A 16,369-nucleotide genomic window follows, 5' to 3' on the forward strand; every position below is an offset into this window, starting at 1 on the left:
TATATCCTTCACATCGGACTCGTCAGACTCATTAAAGGAAAAAGCTTCTACCAGTCCGTGGTGAGTAATCGCTGTTCTGATGTCCAGAAGTTATTTTCGGTCATAAGAGATGGTAGCAGCAACATTATGTACAAAATAAGTTTTATTTTATTTTTTACAAACAGCGCAAAAAAACAAACACAATACACAGTTGGTTAGGAGCACGTAAAACGTCAGCCATCCTCTCCGGCTGTCACGTTCTGACCTTAGTTCCTTTGTTATGTCTTTGTTTTAGTATGGTCAGGGTGTGAGTTGGGTGGGTTGTCTGTGTTCCGTTTTCTATGTTGTGTTTTGCGTTTGGCCTGGTATGGTTCTCAATCAGAGGCAGGTGTCGTTAGTTGTCTCTGATGAGAATCATACTTAGGTAGCCTTTTCCCACTTGTGTTTCGTGGGTGTTTATTTTCTGTTTAGTGTTGTGTTGCACCTTACCTTCTTTTTCTTAGCCCGGACAAGTATTTCAAGTGCCCACTTGCGCTGTTTTGCAGCATGCTTGAGCCTTGACCTCTTCTCCTTTCAGCTGCCGCCCTCTTGCTCTCCTGAGCACTTCCAGATGGCTGACAGCCATACTCGAGATGTCGTCTTCAGTTTTCCAGCAGACTCTGCTGTCACTGTGTCTTGTCTACTGTTCCTGCTGACCTGATGTTTCTGCAGAGCCTTTTGTCCACCTCCCCAAACCTTGCATCCTCCCATTTAAACATCTCCACTGCAGTCTTCTGCTTGGAGTGCAGGGTGTACTTCAGTCTGTCTTGCATTGAACGTTGAGATGTTCATGTTGGGGCTTCGTGTATCAATGATGTCATTCATCCAACTAAACAAAGACTCAACCCTGGTTCCATGAAAGACGGAGAGGGCACCTTTCACCACATTACCCAGGGCTGGATACTTCAGTGTCTGGGCCAAGACATGAGCCCAGCACTCCACCATGTCATCTCCCTCTGTGAAGCTGGCCAGGCATGGATTGATGTTGTATCACATGATCAGTGCTGGCTGGTGAGAGGTGGCCCAACATTGCGCTCAGCTTCTTCAACTGGATCGCTGCCTGCGAGTGGCCTATCAAAATCGTGTCCAGAGCAGACAGTGACCTGTGTGTGACTTTACAAGGGAAACTTCTTCTGCATGTAAAGTTCAGGGGTGGTGTAGGCTTTGGTGACCTGTTCCATGAAAGACTTCAGCAGCTGAAATATAGACACCACAAAACTGACAATTACTACATGTTTTGAAACAATGACAAAAAAAGATATCAACGTATTAAATGCAATTTAAATTGCAGGGTACTAACAGCATGATTAGGATTCCTAGTTCTGAATCCAACTGCTTCCCAGACCACATACATCTCCCTGGCAGACAGCAGCATCTTCTCCTGAAGTAGCATCAATCCCATAGCCTTGGGTGACACTTTAGTTATGTATTCAGCTTTGACGAAGCAAGAAAAAAGCTGAAAGCTGTTTGTCGTGGAGCTTATGTACCAACATCTGGCTACCCTGTGAATGTTAAACAAACTGTTGTGAACTACAATATTGTATATACAAGTATAGCCAACAGTCGCAGATAGAAAATACCCACCTGAAAAACCATTACGTACTCCAGTACACCCACGTAAATGCTGAGTTGTAGATCACTTGTAGTTCCCTCATGCCACACCTTCCTGTTCACCCTCTTCCTTCTGACTTTTACCTTCTTTGTTTAAAAACTTTTACTTTTACTTTCATGCCTGTGAAAACAGAATCAGTAAGTTAAGTGTCAATAAGGTACATTTTGCTCATCGCTGGTAACCATGATGTAAACAAACTCAATACTAAGCTTAACATAGAACTAGTGATGACCTTCACCTTTTCTGTTGAGGTCCTCGTGCAAAGACTTGATCTGCGCTTGTGCCTTCTCGCTCACGTGGTGTTCTTTATGAATGTGTTCCAGTGGGTCCTTGTACAGCTCCTGGTCTTCGTTGCTCAGGAACCCGTAGTACAGGGTCATGCAAGCCGGCAGCATTCTGTGTGTCAAATGGTGACATTTGTAGACAACCAGCGATGGGACACAAACCTCTGAGGGTTGGAGGCAGGGATGTTCAGGTACCGGCATATCTCCTTGAGGTACATCACCTGACAAAAAGAGACTATGAAATGATTTATTTCCATATACTGCCCCTTTATTGTTCTTTATCATTTAAGGTTGGATTGCACAGAAACAAGATAGATTTGGAATAAATTCAGTATTCAGATGAATTAATGAATCAAATGAATAAAGATTTCATTAATTTCAGTGGTAAGTAAATACCAAACATTCAAATATACTTGTTTTTACTTGATCTGGAGACCACTGATGATCAGTGTGCAGATCATTGAAGAGCTGCTGAAGGGATCTGCAAACTTCTTTGCCACATTCTGGATGTGATGACAGGAGTTTCCATCAATGTCGAGCAGGGTTGGACATTGCATCTGACGGACCTTTGTCTCGATGCAGGTCTCGCTACCTCTCAAGATGCTACAGCAATCCATCATCATGCTCACCAGAATTTTCCATGGGATGTTATGGTTGAAGAAGTTGCAGAGTGCCCTCTCCAAGCTGACAGCATTCACCTTGATGACCTCCAGGGACCCCAAGTGCTCCACCACCACCTTCCTCGTGTCATCATGGTAGTAGCTTACCAGCATGGAGAGGACCTTCAAATAAAATCAGGATTTGTCAAATGCACAGGAAAAATATGTTGACTGGACAATGAACTGCTTGTTCCTTGAGCTTTCTCTTCAACAATGTAAGACAAGAGAAGATTAAAACAAGATAAAAGTAGCGCAAATAGAGTAGAGACTATAGAATGGCAAATAGATATAAGAAAGCAATTATTAAATATGAGAACAACCTTCTTGTTGCTGTTAGATGTGCTCTCATCCAAGTTCAAAGAAAAGGGAAACCTGCTCAGGTTTGAGACGGTCCTTTTGGAGAAGGTCCGCACTAGGCCATGGACCATCTTGTAGGATGCCACGGTTGTTCATCCTCTCCAAAGCCACCTTGTCAATGGCAAGACTTTGCGCTAGCTCAACAATTACTGGAGAAAACGAAGGGGAGGGAATGCTCTGCTAGGACACCAAGGACCATAGCCTAGAAGACACAAATTATGAAATTAACTAAAAGTAGGAAAACAACATATTTTTTTATCTTGTGTAAATTGCTCAACAGTGTTTATTTACCTATACTAACAGTTTGAGTGACGTGCTATGCTGACTTCTCAAATAGTGATGCTGCTGACCTAACACACCTACCACTGCATTTGCTATGCGGTCTATAGTGGGCACGGGAAGCTGAGCCTGTTGATCCCTAATCTTCTCTGGCCCCTGGTGGAATGGTGCTGGTGGTGTGGCCCTGGGCAGTATCTGAGCTACACTGCATGTTGTTATTACACTGTACATGTTCTGCCTGTGTACATCTGTTCTACAATGTGCCAGCAGAGCATTAAACAGAGCATGTTGGCAGAATTTCTCTCTTTCTGGCAGAGAGTACACCTGGCATACCCCTTTTTATCCACTGTATTTAAAAAGTGAGAAAGTTCCTTTCCTTTCAACTCTTGTTTAACACCGCCTCGTCTTCACCTAACTCTCATTCTGAAAATTAACCACAGAGGGAAAACATTAAGTCGTTAATTCATAGATAGCTAAGTACTAACTATCTAGAAAACATTTCTCACAGATTTCCATCAGGGTCCAGTGAGCAACTAACGTTATAGCTTGAGGAACGTTAAGGAGTCTATCAGTTAATACTTTGGCTTCAAGGAAACTATCGACAGCTTTGTTTGTTGGCCTCAATGGTGTGTGCTACGCTGCTCCTCTGAAAGTAAGTACTATCTTGCTTTTTCATCTGACATTTTGACATCAGTGTTACAGGAAAGTTGCTTGTCATTTTTACATGACAGTAGGTTGTCGTAAGACAAGGCTGCATGAAGTGTGAACTGGAGTTTTCTTGGATCCATAAAACAATGTGCTTTTGGAGAATGCAGGCATCGATCCCACTACCTCACGCATGCAAAGCATTTGAGCTAATTCCCCAGCCGTTTGGAATTTCCGCAAGAAGCAACCAAGAGTGTCCAGTCTTGTCAGGCTATGCTGTTGGTGGACTTGTTAGTTTACGCGCCAGCACTTGCAGAGGCTCGGTGCATCTCAAAAATTGCGCCTAATAGCAAGTGGCCGGTTAGCTCAGTTGGTTAGAGTGTGGTGCTAATAATGCCAAGGTCATGGGCTCGTTCCCCGTACTGGCTATTATGTACATTTTAGTGTGAATTGTCAAGGGTGCCACAGAATTAAGTTGAGTGAATTGCCGAAATAGCTCAGTTGGGAGAGTGTTAGACTGAAGATCTAAAGGTCCCTGGTTTGATCCCGGGTTTTGACATTTGTATTTGTTATTTCTTCATGCTCTGGCTTCAAGGAAACTATCCACAGCTTTGTTTGTGGTCCTCAATAGTGTGTGCTACGCTGCTCCTCTGAAAGTAAGTACTATCTTGCTTTTTCATCTGACATTTTGACATCAGTGTTACAGGAAAGTTGCTTGTCATTTTTACATGACAGTAGGTTGTCGTAAGACAAGGCTGCATGAAGTGTGAACTGCAGCTTTCTTGGATCCACAAAATAATGTGTTTTTGGGGAATGCGGGCATCAATCCCAGTACCTATAGCATGCTAAGCAAACACAATACCGATTGCTCAAATTCCCCAGCTGTTTGGAATTGCCACAAGGAGCAACCAAGAGTGTCCAGTCTTGTCAGGCTATGCTGTTGGTGGACTTGTTAGTTTGCGCTCCAGCACTTGCATAGGCTCGGTGTATCTCAACAATTGTGCTCTGTAGCCAGCGGCCGGTTAGCTCAGTTGGTTAGAGTGTGTGATACGCTGCTCTCTGAAAGTAAGTAATGTCTTTCTTTTTCATCTGACATTATGACATCAGTGTTACATGAGAGTTGCTTGTCATTGTTACATGACAGTTTCTTGTCATTGTTTACATGACAGTAGGTTGTCGTAAGACAAGGCTGCATGAAGTGTGAACTGGAGTTTTCTTGGATCCATAAAACAATGTGCTTTTGGAGAATGCAGGCATCGATCCCACTACCTCACGCATGCAAAGCATTTGAGCTAATTCCCCAGCCGTTTGGAATTTCCGCAAGAAGCAACCAAGAGGGTCCAGTCTTGTCAGGCTATGCTGAGTGTCAAAATTATGAGTCACATGCATGTGAATTGTCAAGGGTGCCACAGAATTAAGTTTAGTGAATTCCCGAAATAGCTCACTTGGGAGAGCGTTAGACTGAAGATCTAAAGGTCCCTGTTTTGATCCTGGGATTTGGCATTTGTATTTGTTCTTTCTTTATGCTCTGGCTTCAAGGAAACTTCACAGAACAGCGCAAACTGGCTCTAACCAGAATAGAAAGAGTGGGAGGCCCCGGTGCACAACTGAGCAAGAGGACAAGTACATTCGAATCAAAAGAGATCTCAGTTTCAAGGTCTCATGCAGGAACCAAATGTTAATGATGAATTAATGGTGAATAATGAAAAGCAAATGAAGATATAACTTGTCTGTGCAAGCAGTATATAAGAGAACTAACGGGACTGCCCAAGGAGAGCTCCCAGCCGACGTGTACTATGGTGCATGAAGTTTGCTGGAACTTCTCCAGTTAAAATAATTATTCATTTAAAAGTTTGACTTGGAGTCTATGGTGGTGAATTTCCATTACAGCATGCCCTCTTCACCCGCTGTCTGGGCAACCTACCTGCTCCATGAGCACTTCAGTAAGGCCTCCACGACGCCAAGAGGGATGGCAAGGAGAGGACAAGGGCCTTAATGACATCCTCACATCCCTCGCCTTCGTCAACAACTTGGGAGAGTGATGTACAACGCTTTGGTGGAGTCAAGTGACCTCTCCCGCCAGTTCCAGCGGCAGGACAACTCTCCCTGTAGCTGACAAGTAGCAAAATCGAGCAATACAGGTGTTCGAGTCAATGGTGAACATTACGGGTCCACATGCTGAGCAGATGGGCACAGCGATGGAGGGGACAGCCTACAAGGGTGTGGAGCTTCATGAGAACAAATGGGTGATGAGGATAAACGCATCCCAATTCTTCATGAGCAGGCTCATACCAACCACCTCCTCCTATGTCAGCGCAATGGACAATGAGAGCAGTCAAAAAGACAGAGATAATTGAAGATGTGAAGGTCCTCTATGCTTGGGCAGTAATTCCTTACACCAGGGTTTTTGGAATTTATATTTGTAGCTACTTTTTAATTAAATACCTGCAGTCAACTTGAGCAATATGTTAAGAGATAAAGAAAGAACATTGCATTCATATTTCACCTGTCACATTATTATGAAGCTTATGGTAGTCCTCAGTCACGTGGTGTTTGTTTACAAGCACACAACAACGAGAGACTGGAGCTACTGTTGGGCAGCATGGATGGAATTAACAGTATGGAATTAACAACTAGATGTTTGCAAGCTAGATATTTTTTATTTCATTTTTATTTCACCTTTATTTAACCAGGTAGGCCAGTTGAGAACAAGTTCTCATTTACAACTGCGACCTGGCCAAGACAAAGCAAAGCAGTGCGACAAAAACAACAACACAGAGTTACACCTAAACAAATGTACAGTCAATAACACAAAAGAAAAGAAAAATAGAAAACTCTATGTACGGTGTGTGCAAATGTAGAAGAGTAGGGAGGTAGGCAATAAATAGGTCCTAGAGGTGAAAATAATTAAAATGTAGCGTTAATACTGGAGTGATAGATGTGCAGATGATGATGTGGAAGTAGAAATACTGGGGTGCAAAAGAGCAAGAGGGTAAGTAATAATATGGGGATGAGGTAGTTGGATGGGCTATTTACAGATTGGCTGTGTACAGGTACAGTGATCGGTAAGGTGCTCTGACAGCTGATGCTTAAAGTTAGAGAGGGAGATACAAGACTCCAGCTTGTCATTGGCAGCAGAGAACTGTAAGGAAAGGCAGTCAAAGTAAGTGTTGGCTTTGTGGATGACCAGTGCAATTTATCTGCTGGAGCATGTGCTACGGGTGGGAGTTGCTATGGTGACCAGTTAGCTGAGATAAGGCGGGGCTTTACCTAGCAAAGACTTATAGATGACCTGAAGCCAGTGGATTTGGCAACGGATATGTAGTGAGGGCCAGCCAACGAGAGCATACAGGTCGCAGTGGTGGGTAGTATACAGGTCGCAGTGGTGGGGCTTTGGCGACAAAACGGATGGCACTGTGAAAGACTGCATCCAATTTGCTGAGTAGAGTGTTGGGGGCTATTTTATAAATGACATTGCCGAAGTCAAGGATCGGTAGGATAGTCAGTTTTACGAGGGTATGTTTGGCGGCATGAGTGAAGGAGGCTTTGTTGCGAAATAGGAAGCCGATTACAGATTTGATTTTGGATTGGAGATGCTTAATGTGAGTCTGGAAGGAGAGTTTACAGTCTAACCAGACACCTAGGTATTTGTAGTTGTCCACATATTATAGGTCAGAACCGTCCAGAGTAGTGATGCTAGTCGGGCGGGAGGGTGCGGGCAGCAATCGGTAGGAATGTTGTATGGCGTTGAAGCTCGTTTGGAGGTTTGTTAGCACAGTGTCCAAAGAAGGGCCAGATGTATACAGAATGGTGTTGTATGCGTAGAGGTGGATCAGAGAATCACCAGCAGCAAGAGCGACATCTTTGATACAGGTATATACAGAGAAAAGAGTCGGCCCGAGAATTGAACCCTGTGGCACGCCCATAGAGACTGCCAGAGGTCCGGACAACAGGCCCTCTGATTTGACACACTGAACTCTATCTGAGAAGTAGTTGGTGAACCAGGCGAGGCAGTCATTTGAGAAGCCAAGGCTATTGAGTCTGCCGATAAGAATGCAGTGATATCATATAACTATTAAGTTAACCGTTTAAAATGTGCTAAATGCTCTTCAGTTGTGTGTTTAGTTTGCTAATATAGTAGCCAGTTAGCTAACTAAGTGGTTAGCTTCTTCCAAAAACAAACATTCACCTATTAGAATTTGTTATTTAACCTTTATTTAACTAGGCAAATCAGTTAAGAACAAATTCTTATTTACAATGATGGCCTACATGGACCAAACCCGACGACGCTGGGCCAATTGTGCGCCACCCTATGGGACTCCCAATCATGGCCAGTTGTGATACAGCTGGGATTTGAACCAGGGACTGTAGTGATGCCCCTTGCACTCAGATGCAGTGCCTTAGACCGCGTGGTAAAAGCAGAAAATCCCCTCCTAGATGAAGAGCAATGCTGGCTAATATTTGTTTTGTGTGAGTAGCATTTTTGAGTTACTTGAATACTTCTATAGTGTAGGTCAGAAACTGTACAAAATGTTAGCAATGCGCTTGTTAGCATTTAGTTAGCATTCTCTATGGGATTTTACATGTACTTGTTAGTATTGCTAACCTTCGGATTACAGCCCATCAGTGGGGTTTGTGTTCAGTGCCAGTATTACCGAATATCCCGGTATGGCACAAGGTCAGTATGACAATCTGGATACCGCCCAAGCCTAGAGCTGGACATTCTGTTAGGAGACAATGCAATGAGACACCTGTGCGAGGTGTTCAGAGTAGATGGTACGGAGAGTGTTCGGGGATTCCCTGAGTTCAAGGACTCCAAAGCAACAAAAAATAAATGCCAGTCTCCTTGTCACCTCTGATGAAAGCAGTAGAAACCATCGCCATATCCACCAGTGAATGCGAGCGTGCATTCAAGCAGCATGAATGACATCGTGAAACGCGCTCGCAGTGAGCTACCTCTCCAATTTGCTTTTCCTCAAACGCAACGATCAACCACTGCTGCTGTTCCACCCCTTGCCATATGTGAAGACATGGCTGAGTAAAGGAAGGAGACACGCCAACACAACCGACTGCCCTACCAAAGAATACACAGAGCAATGTGGAGCTTGTTTTGATATGATAAGGCGAAAGTGGGAAGATTGTTATTTTTATCTAAGTGATTTGAAAATTATATGCTAATAAAAATTGTCTGTTCAACCTACTTTACACACCAGTCCTCCTCCCTCTCTTCACTGCATTTCAGCACCATGGCCAGCTCCTCCAAACAAGCAGTTAAAGTGCTTGGAGCTTCAGCACCTGGACAGTGACTTGTTTAACATCATTAATGTTATGTCAGTCCTGGCACGCAGGGTCCTTCTGTTAACTAGACCTAATCTGTTTATGAAACATGTTTGTAGGCGCTAGTGTACAGTGGTACTGATATGCTTGTGTTTGTAAGCCTATGAAAAAGTTCACAAAGCCTTAATAATAGCAATAAGGGACCTCAGGGGTTTGTGGTATATGGCCAATATACCATGTCTAAAGGCTGTTTCCAGGCACTCCCCGTTGTGTCGCGCTTGAGAACAGCCCTTAGCCGTGGAATAGTAACCCCCGCTGGGCCTTATTGCTTGATTATGTGAAGATGCGTGTATACTTGAATGCTGCCTTTATGAATTACCTCTGCTTATAATGTGCTGATCTGTTCTTGAACCAACTGAACCATTTAAAATCATTCCTTATGAAGACCAGATGTACTACTGTTAAAACTATTATTTGATACTATACCGTATATCTTCTTGATAGCACTGATGCCTTTGCTTTTTAGGAATTATAGCACTCAATACTTAAGTGGCATTTCATGGAGGTATTCCATATGTTTATCAGTGTTTTATTTAGTCCTGGTACAAAGGGTTTTGTTTATTAATGTTTATGAATTTGAAAGCTTATAAAAATGTAATATTGAATTACAATAACAAACTCTTGAAGTCAGTATTGTATAGTACATTTTAAGTGTATATTATTGTTGTCTGATAGGCTACTAGACCTCAATGGAATAAGACGTATTTACAGTGAATAATCAAAAGGTCTCTATAGCATAATGTCATTTGTGAACTTCGGTGAACAAGACAGCTCCTGCAACTCTTCCATCCCAAGTGAATAACTGTATTTGGTTCGATTGTCATCAGCAATGAATTAGGACATGTCAGGATCAAGGGGAAAGTTGATAACACTGACATTGCAATCAGGACACCAAAATGTGACAACTGTGCAAGGGGGTGTATGCCTTCTAGTCAACTAGGTTCCATTCAAATGAATAGCTCCCTCACCAGACTGGAGCTGGAAGTCGAGATTTTTGGGGGGGACAATTTGCTTCATTGTCATTTCTTTTCAGTGGACTTTTTTTTAAAGCACTTTCAACTCAAGATGCTGTAAGAAAGCATCTCAAATCCCCAGAGCTAGAGCGACCTAGGCTACAGAATATGACATGTACTCACCTTAAAGAACAGTCCGGCTTGTGTCAAGTCCGAGTCCACTTGAAAGCAGTTGCCTATATGTCTTAAAATTAGACAAATCGTTTTGACAAAAATGAAGGGGTATTGAGAAAAACGACAATCAGTGCAGTAATTTGTAACAGGACACACGCGAGTCTTTGCAGTGACACAAGCAGGGCACTGCTCGTTGCACTATTACATAACTTAACGATGAGCTAGTGTTACATTCAGCGTGCACGATGTTATGTTGGTGATTTAACGTCCATAGCTAGCCAGCGAAGGGTAATGTCTGGACTCATCACATCAATAATGCATTTAGTAACTAGCAAGCTAGCTAGTTCGCCTAACGTCGTTAGTTGTTAACGTTGTAACGTTCATGCGAAAATAGCCTCAATCCAATCAATTAGAAGCAATGCATTTAGTTAGGTAGCTATTAACAGTGCATCCATTTAAGCAGCATGATTCAGGCAAAGGTTGAGATACTCTGTGATACAGCAGGTAGCTAACTAACAATATCTAGCTACTGTAGCTAGTATGATGTGCAAGTAATTTAATCTGGTTACTACCGCTAAGTAACGTTAGCTGCGAGAACAGCTGGGCAGTGGGAGACGTAGCAACTAACGGTAACGTTGGCAAGCTAATATACTACCTAGCTAACGTTAACGAACTGACTCGTTCCTACTGTTGTTGTCTCCATCAGTCGTCCTCTGGTCAACCGTATCCAGGTGTAAAATGTATGTAGCTAAATGTATAAACCTTTTTAGAGCATCCAATGCAGTGCCGCGCCGTCATATACAGCTGTTTCACAGTTAACGGACCGGTGTTGCACGGTTGCCAGCCTCAACTAGCTGGCAACCGAAGGTGAAGGTGTGTGCTCTGGCTGTGGTACAGGAGGGTGGGCCAGTGGAGAAAAACCCTAAACGTTCTGCACGAGGGGATGTATGATCAATCAAGTTCGCGTTTTCAGTCAGTCCTCTTTGCTAACTGGTTAAAGGCACAGTCTGTAAGACTTTCTGTCGTTTCAATAAATATAAACATCTTGATACTGAATAATTAACTTATACTTTAATTTGTAAAACTGCCTCAACTCATAATAATCCAAAACCTAAGTATATTCCTTTGACACTTGATGAAAGCTTTAAATCATGTAAGTATTAAAGTAAAGTAAAATATTGCTGTGAGCAGCAATTAACGGGGTTCAAAGGATGACAGAATGTACACAAGATCAGTTGGATAACAAACAGAGAATTCTATCAGGTAGGAATTATCCTCCTTCATATGCAATCAGTGAAAGCATTACCATGTTTATCAATACCACAAGGATGACGCAAGTAAAGTTTAGTCTAGCAGTGTAGGTTGGTTACCTTTGAATGCAGCAGGTAATCATTCTTAATGTCATTACTTAATATATTACATTTATACAGTGCATTCAGAAAGTATGCAGAACCCTTGTGTTTTTCCCTAATCAATCTACTCACAATACCCCTTATTACAAATCAAAAACAGGTATTTAGAAATTGTGAAATATACATTCACATAATTATTCAGACCCTTTACTCAGTACTTTGTTGAAGCACCTTTGGCAACGATTACAGCCTCGAGGCTTCTTGAGTATGACGCTGCAAGCTTGGCATAACAGTATTTGGAGAGTTTCTCACATTATTCTCTGCTGATCCACGCAAGCTCTGTCAGGTTAGATGGGGAGTGTCACTGCACAGCAATTTACAGGTTTTCATCAAGGATCTCTCTGTACTTTGCTCCGTTCATCTTTCCCTCGATCCTGACGAGTCTCCCAGTCCCTGCAGGTGAAAAACATCCCCACAGCATAATGCTGCCACCACAATGCTTCACCTTAGGGATGGTGTCAGGTTTCCTCCAGACATGACGGTTGGCATTCAGGCCAAAGAGTTCAATTTTTGTTTCATCAGACCAGAAATTCTGAGAGTCCTTTAGGTGCCTTTTGGTCATTTGCCTTTTACAATTCAAATCAAATGTTACTAGTAACATGCACCGAATACAGTGAAAACAGTGAAATGCTTACTTACAAGCCCCAACCACCAATGCAGTTTTAAAAAAATACAAATAAGGATAAGAAATTAAAGGAACAACTAATTAAAGAGCAGCAGTAAAATAACAATAGCAAGACTATATACAGGAGGTAACGATACAGAGTCAATGTGCGGGGGCACCGGTTAGTCGAAGTAATTGAGGTAATACGTACATGTAGGTAGAGTTACTGTTAAGGGAATTTTTATCTATAATGACTAATTATGTATACATTTCAATCAGGATGTACTAATCAGAATACTATTATGTTACTGTATATGTACTAATCAGAATACTATTATGTTACTGTATATGTACTAATCAGAATACTATTATGTTACTGTATATGTATGAATTTTCTTTCTTAATCCTAGTACTGAATACAATGTGTGTAAATATAATCAAGGATTAGAACAATGACTGTCTGTTCCTTGGTAGAAATGAATTAACTAAATCTTCAGACTGGCTAGAATGCTTATCTACACCGGAAGACCTTGGCTCAGCCATAAATTAAATTAAATTGGTAGGGAGACAATGTGGGAAGGCTTGAGATACTGCCTTTGTACCAGGGTGGGAGAAGAGACGGGTTGGTACTGGAACTAATGACGTCATTTTCAGTTTATAACCTGTGGTAAACTGTATCGTGTTCAGTACTCTCATGAATAAACTCTGCTGATTGACTTTAAGACTGGGCTCTGTCCATTATTATAGAATAAGGGTCTTACAAATCCTTATGAATTGACAGAGTGTTTAATTTTAATTGGGTATTAAAACATAGCGCAATTTAATTCCTGTAACAGTTACTAAAGTGACTATGCATAGATAATAACAGAGAGTAGCAGCGGCGTAAAATAGGGGGTGGGGGAGGGGGAAATACAAATTGTCTGGGTAGCCAATTGATTAGATGTTCAGGAGTCTTATGGCTTGGGGGTAGAAGCTGTTGGCCTCTTGGACCTAGACGTGGCACTCCGGTACCGCTTGCCGGAGTGCTATGACTAGTCTATGACTAGGGTGGCTGGAGTCTTTGACAAACTTTAAGGCCTTCCTCTGACACCACCTGGTATAGAGGTCCTGGATGGCAGGAAGCTTGGCCCCAGTGATGTAATGGGCCATACACACTACCCTTTGTCATGCCCTCTTCATGACTGTCTTGGTGTGTTTGGACCATGTTAGTTTGCTGGTGATGTGGACACCAAGGAACTTGAAGCTCTCAACCTGCTCCACTGCAGCCCTGTCAATGAGAATGGGGGCATGCTCGGTCCTCATTTTCCTGTAGTCCACAATCATCTCCTTTGCCTTGATCACGTTGAGGGAGAGGTTGTTGTCCTGGCACCACACGGCCAGGTCTCTGACATCCTCCCTATATGCTGTCTCATCGTTGTCGGTGATCAGGCCTACCACCGTTGTGTCATCGGCAAACTTAATGATGGTATTGGAGTCGTGCCTGGCCGTGAAATCATGAATTAACAGGGAGTACAGGACGGGACTGAGACCATGCAAGCTTTAGATTGCATTCTGTTAAGGCACTTGTCTCCCTCTACATCGGTCAGCTACATTGGTGAACGTGGTGGGATCCTTTCGATTCGTCAATGAGGCCTAGGAACACAAATGCTCCTAGTGCGGAGGGGGAATAATTAAGCATGCATTGTTGACAGCTATACAGTATCCATCAGAGGCCCAGGCTTTGGAAATAGATGGTAAAGCTTTCATTTCTAGACTGCAACATTATAAGATTGTGCCCTCGACAGCACTTGATATGCACTGATTGGTAGGTTGCACTATATCAAATCAAATTGTATTGGTCGCATGCACATATTTAGCAGATGTTATTGCGGGTGTAGCAAAATGCTTGTGTTCCTAGTTCCAACAGTGCAGTAGTATCTAACAATTCACAAAATACACACAAATCTAAAAGCAAAATAATGGAATATATAAATATATAAAAAGGATTAGGACGAGCAATGGCGGAGTCCGGAGAATATATATACACAGCACCAGTCAAAAGTTTGGACACATCTACTCATTCATGGGTTTTACAATTTTTTAAAACATTTTCTACATTGTAGAATAATAGTGAAGACATCAAAACTATGAAATAACACATATGGGACCCAGAACACACCTCCAGGCTGTGTAACCTAACAGCATCTGGAAAAAGTCAAGGTGTCTGAATACTTTCCGAATGCACTGTGTGTGTGTGTGTATATATATATATATATATATATATGTAGTATATACCCACTACCGGCCAAACGCTTTAGAACACCTCATTCAAGGGTTGTTCTGTATTTTGACTATTTTCTACATTGTAGAATAATAGTGAAGACATCAAAACTACAAAATAACACATATGGAATCTTATCGTAACCAAAAAAGTGTTAACAAAAATATATGCATATATTTTATATTTGAGATTCTTCAAATCGCCACCCTTTGCCTTGATGACAGCTTTGCACACTCTTGGCATTCTCTCAACCAGCTTCACTCTCCTTCTTGGTCAAATAGCCCTTACACAGCCTGGAAGTGTGTTGGGTCATTGTCCTGTTGAAAAACAAATGATAGTCCCACTAAGCGCAAACCAGATGGGATGGCGTATCGCTTCAGAATGCTATGGTGGCCATGCTGGTTAAGTGTGCCTTGAATTGTAAATAAATCACTGACAGTGTCACCAGAAAAGCACCCCAACACCATCACACCTCCTCCTACATGCTTCACTGTGGGAACCACACATGCGGAGATCATCCGTTCACCTACTCTGCATCTCACAAAGACACAGTGGTTGGAAACAAAAATCTCTAATTTGGCCCAAAGGACAGATTTCCAACGGCCTAATGTCAATTGCTCGTGTTTCTTGGCCCAAGCAAGTCTTTTTCTTATTGGTATACTTTAGTAGTGGTTTCTTTGCAGCAATTCGATCATGAAGGCCTGATTCACGCAGTCTCCTCTGAACAGTTGATGTTGAGATGGGCCTGTTACTTGAACTCTGTGAAGCATTTATTTGGGCTGCATTTTCTGAGGCTGGTACCTCTGCAGCAGAGGTAATTCTGGGTCTTCCTTTCCTGTGGCGGTCCGCATGAGAGGCAGTTTCATCATAGCGCTTGATGGTTTTTGTGCAAATTCAAATGCACATTTTCCGCATTGACTGACCTTCATGACTTAAAGTAATGATGGACTGTCATTTCTCTTTGCTTATTTGAGCTGTTCTTGTCATAATATGGACTTGGTCTTTCACCAAATAGGGCTATCTTCTGTATACCACCCCTATCTTGTCACAACACAACTGATTGGCTCAAACGCATTAAGAAGGAAAGAAATTCCACAAATTAACTTTTAACAAGACACACCTGTTAATTGAAATGCATTCCAGGTGACTACCTCATGAAGCTGGTTGAGAGAATGCCAAGAGTGTGCAAAGCTGTCATCAACTCAAAGGGTGGCTACTTTGAAGAATCTCAAATCAAAATTTGTTTAAAACTTTTTTGGTTACTACATGATTCCATATGTGTTATTTCATAGTTTAGACGTCTTCACTATTATTGTATAAAATAGTAATAATAAAGAAAAACCCTTGAATGAGTAGGTGTCTTTTGACTGGTACTGTATACAAAAGTACGTGGGCCCCCATTCAAATGAGTGGATTCGGCTATTTCAGCCACACCCGTTGCTAATAGGTGTATAAAATCGAACACACTGCCATGCAATCTCCATAGACAAACATTGGCAGTAGAATGACCTTACTGAAGATCTCAATGACTGTCAACGTGGCACCATCATAGGATGCCACGTTTCCAACAAGTCAGTTCGTCTAATTTCTGTTCTGCTAGAGCTGCTCCGATTAACTGTAAGTTCTGTATTGTGAAGTGGATATGTCTAGGAGCAACAACGGCTCAGCTGCGAAGTGGTAGGCCACAAAAGCTCACAGAACGGGACCGCTGAGTGCTGAAGCGTGTAACACTTCTTTCCTCAGTTGCAACACTCACTACCTAGTTCCAAACTGTC

General features: G+C 42.3%; 1 non-coding gene across 1 annotated transcript; it reads left to right on the forward strand.

Annotated features, from left to right (window-relative positions):
* The first annotated feature begins 4,340 nt into the window (after positions 1 to 4,340).
* Positions 4,341 to 4,413, forward strand: trnaf-gaa (transfer RNA phenylalanine (anticodon GAA)). The gene has a single exon. It is a non-coding gene; the product is annotated as a tRNA-Phe (tRNA).
* The last annotated feature ends 11,956 nt before the right edge of the window (positions 4,414 to 16,369 follow it).

Source organism: Oncorhynchus clarkii, chromosome 29 (assembly GCF_045791955.1).
Source record: "Oncorhynchus clarkii lewisi isolate Uvic-CL-2024 chromosome 29, UVic_Ocla_1.0, whole genome shotgun sequence".
Taxonomy (NCBI): domain Eukaryota; kingdom Metazoa; phylum Chordata; class Actinopteri; order Salmoniformes; family Salmonidae; genus Oncorhynchus; species Oncorhynchus clarkii.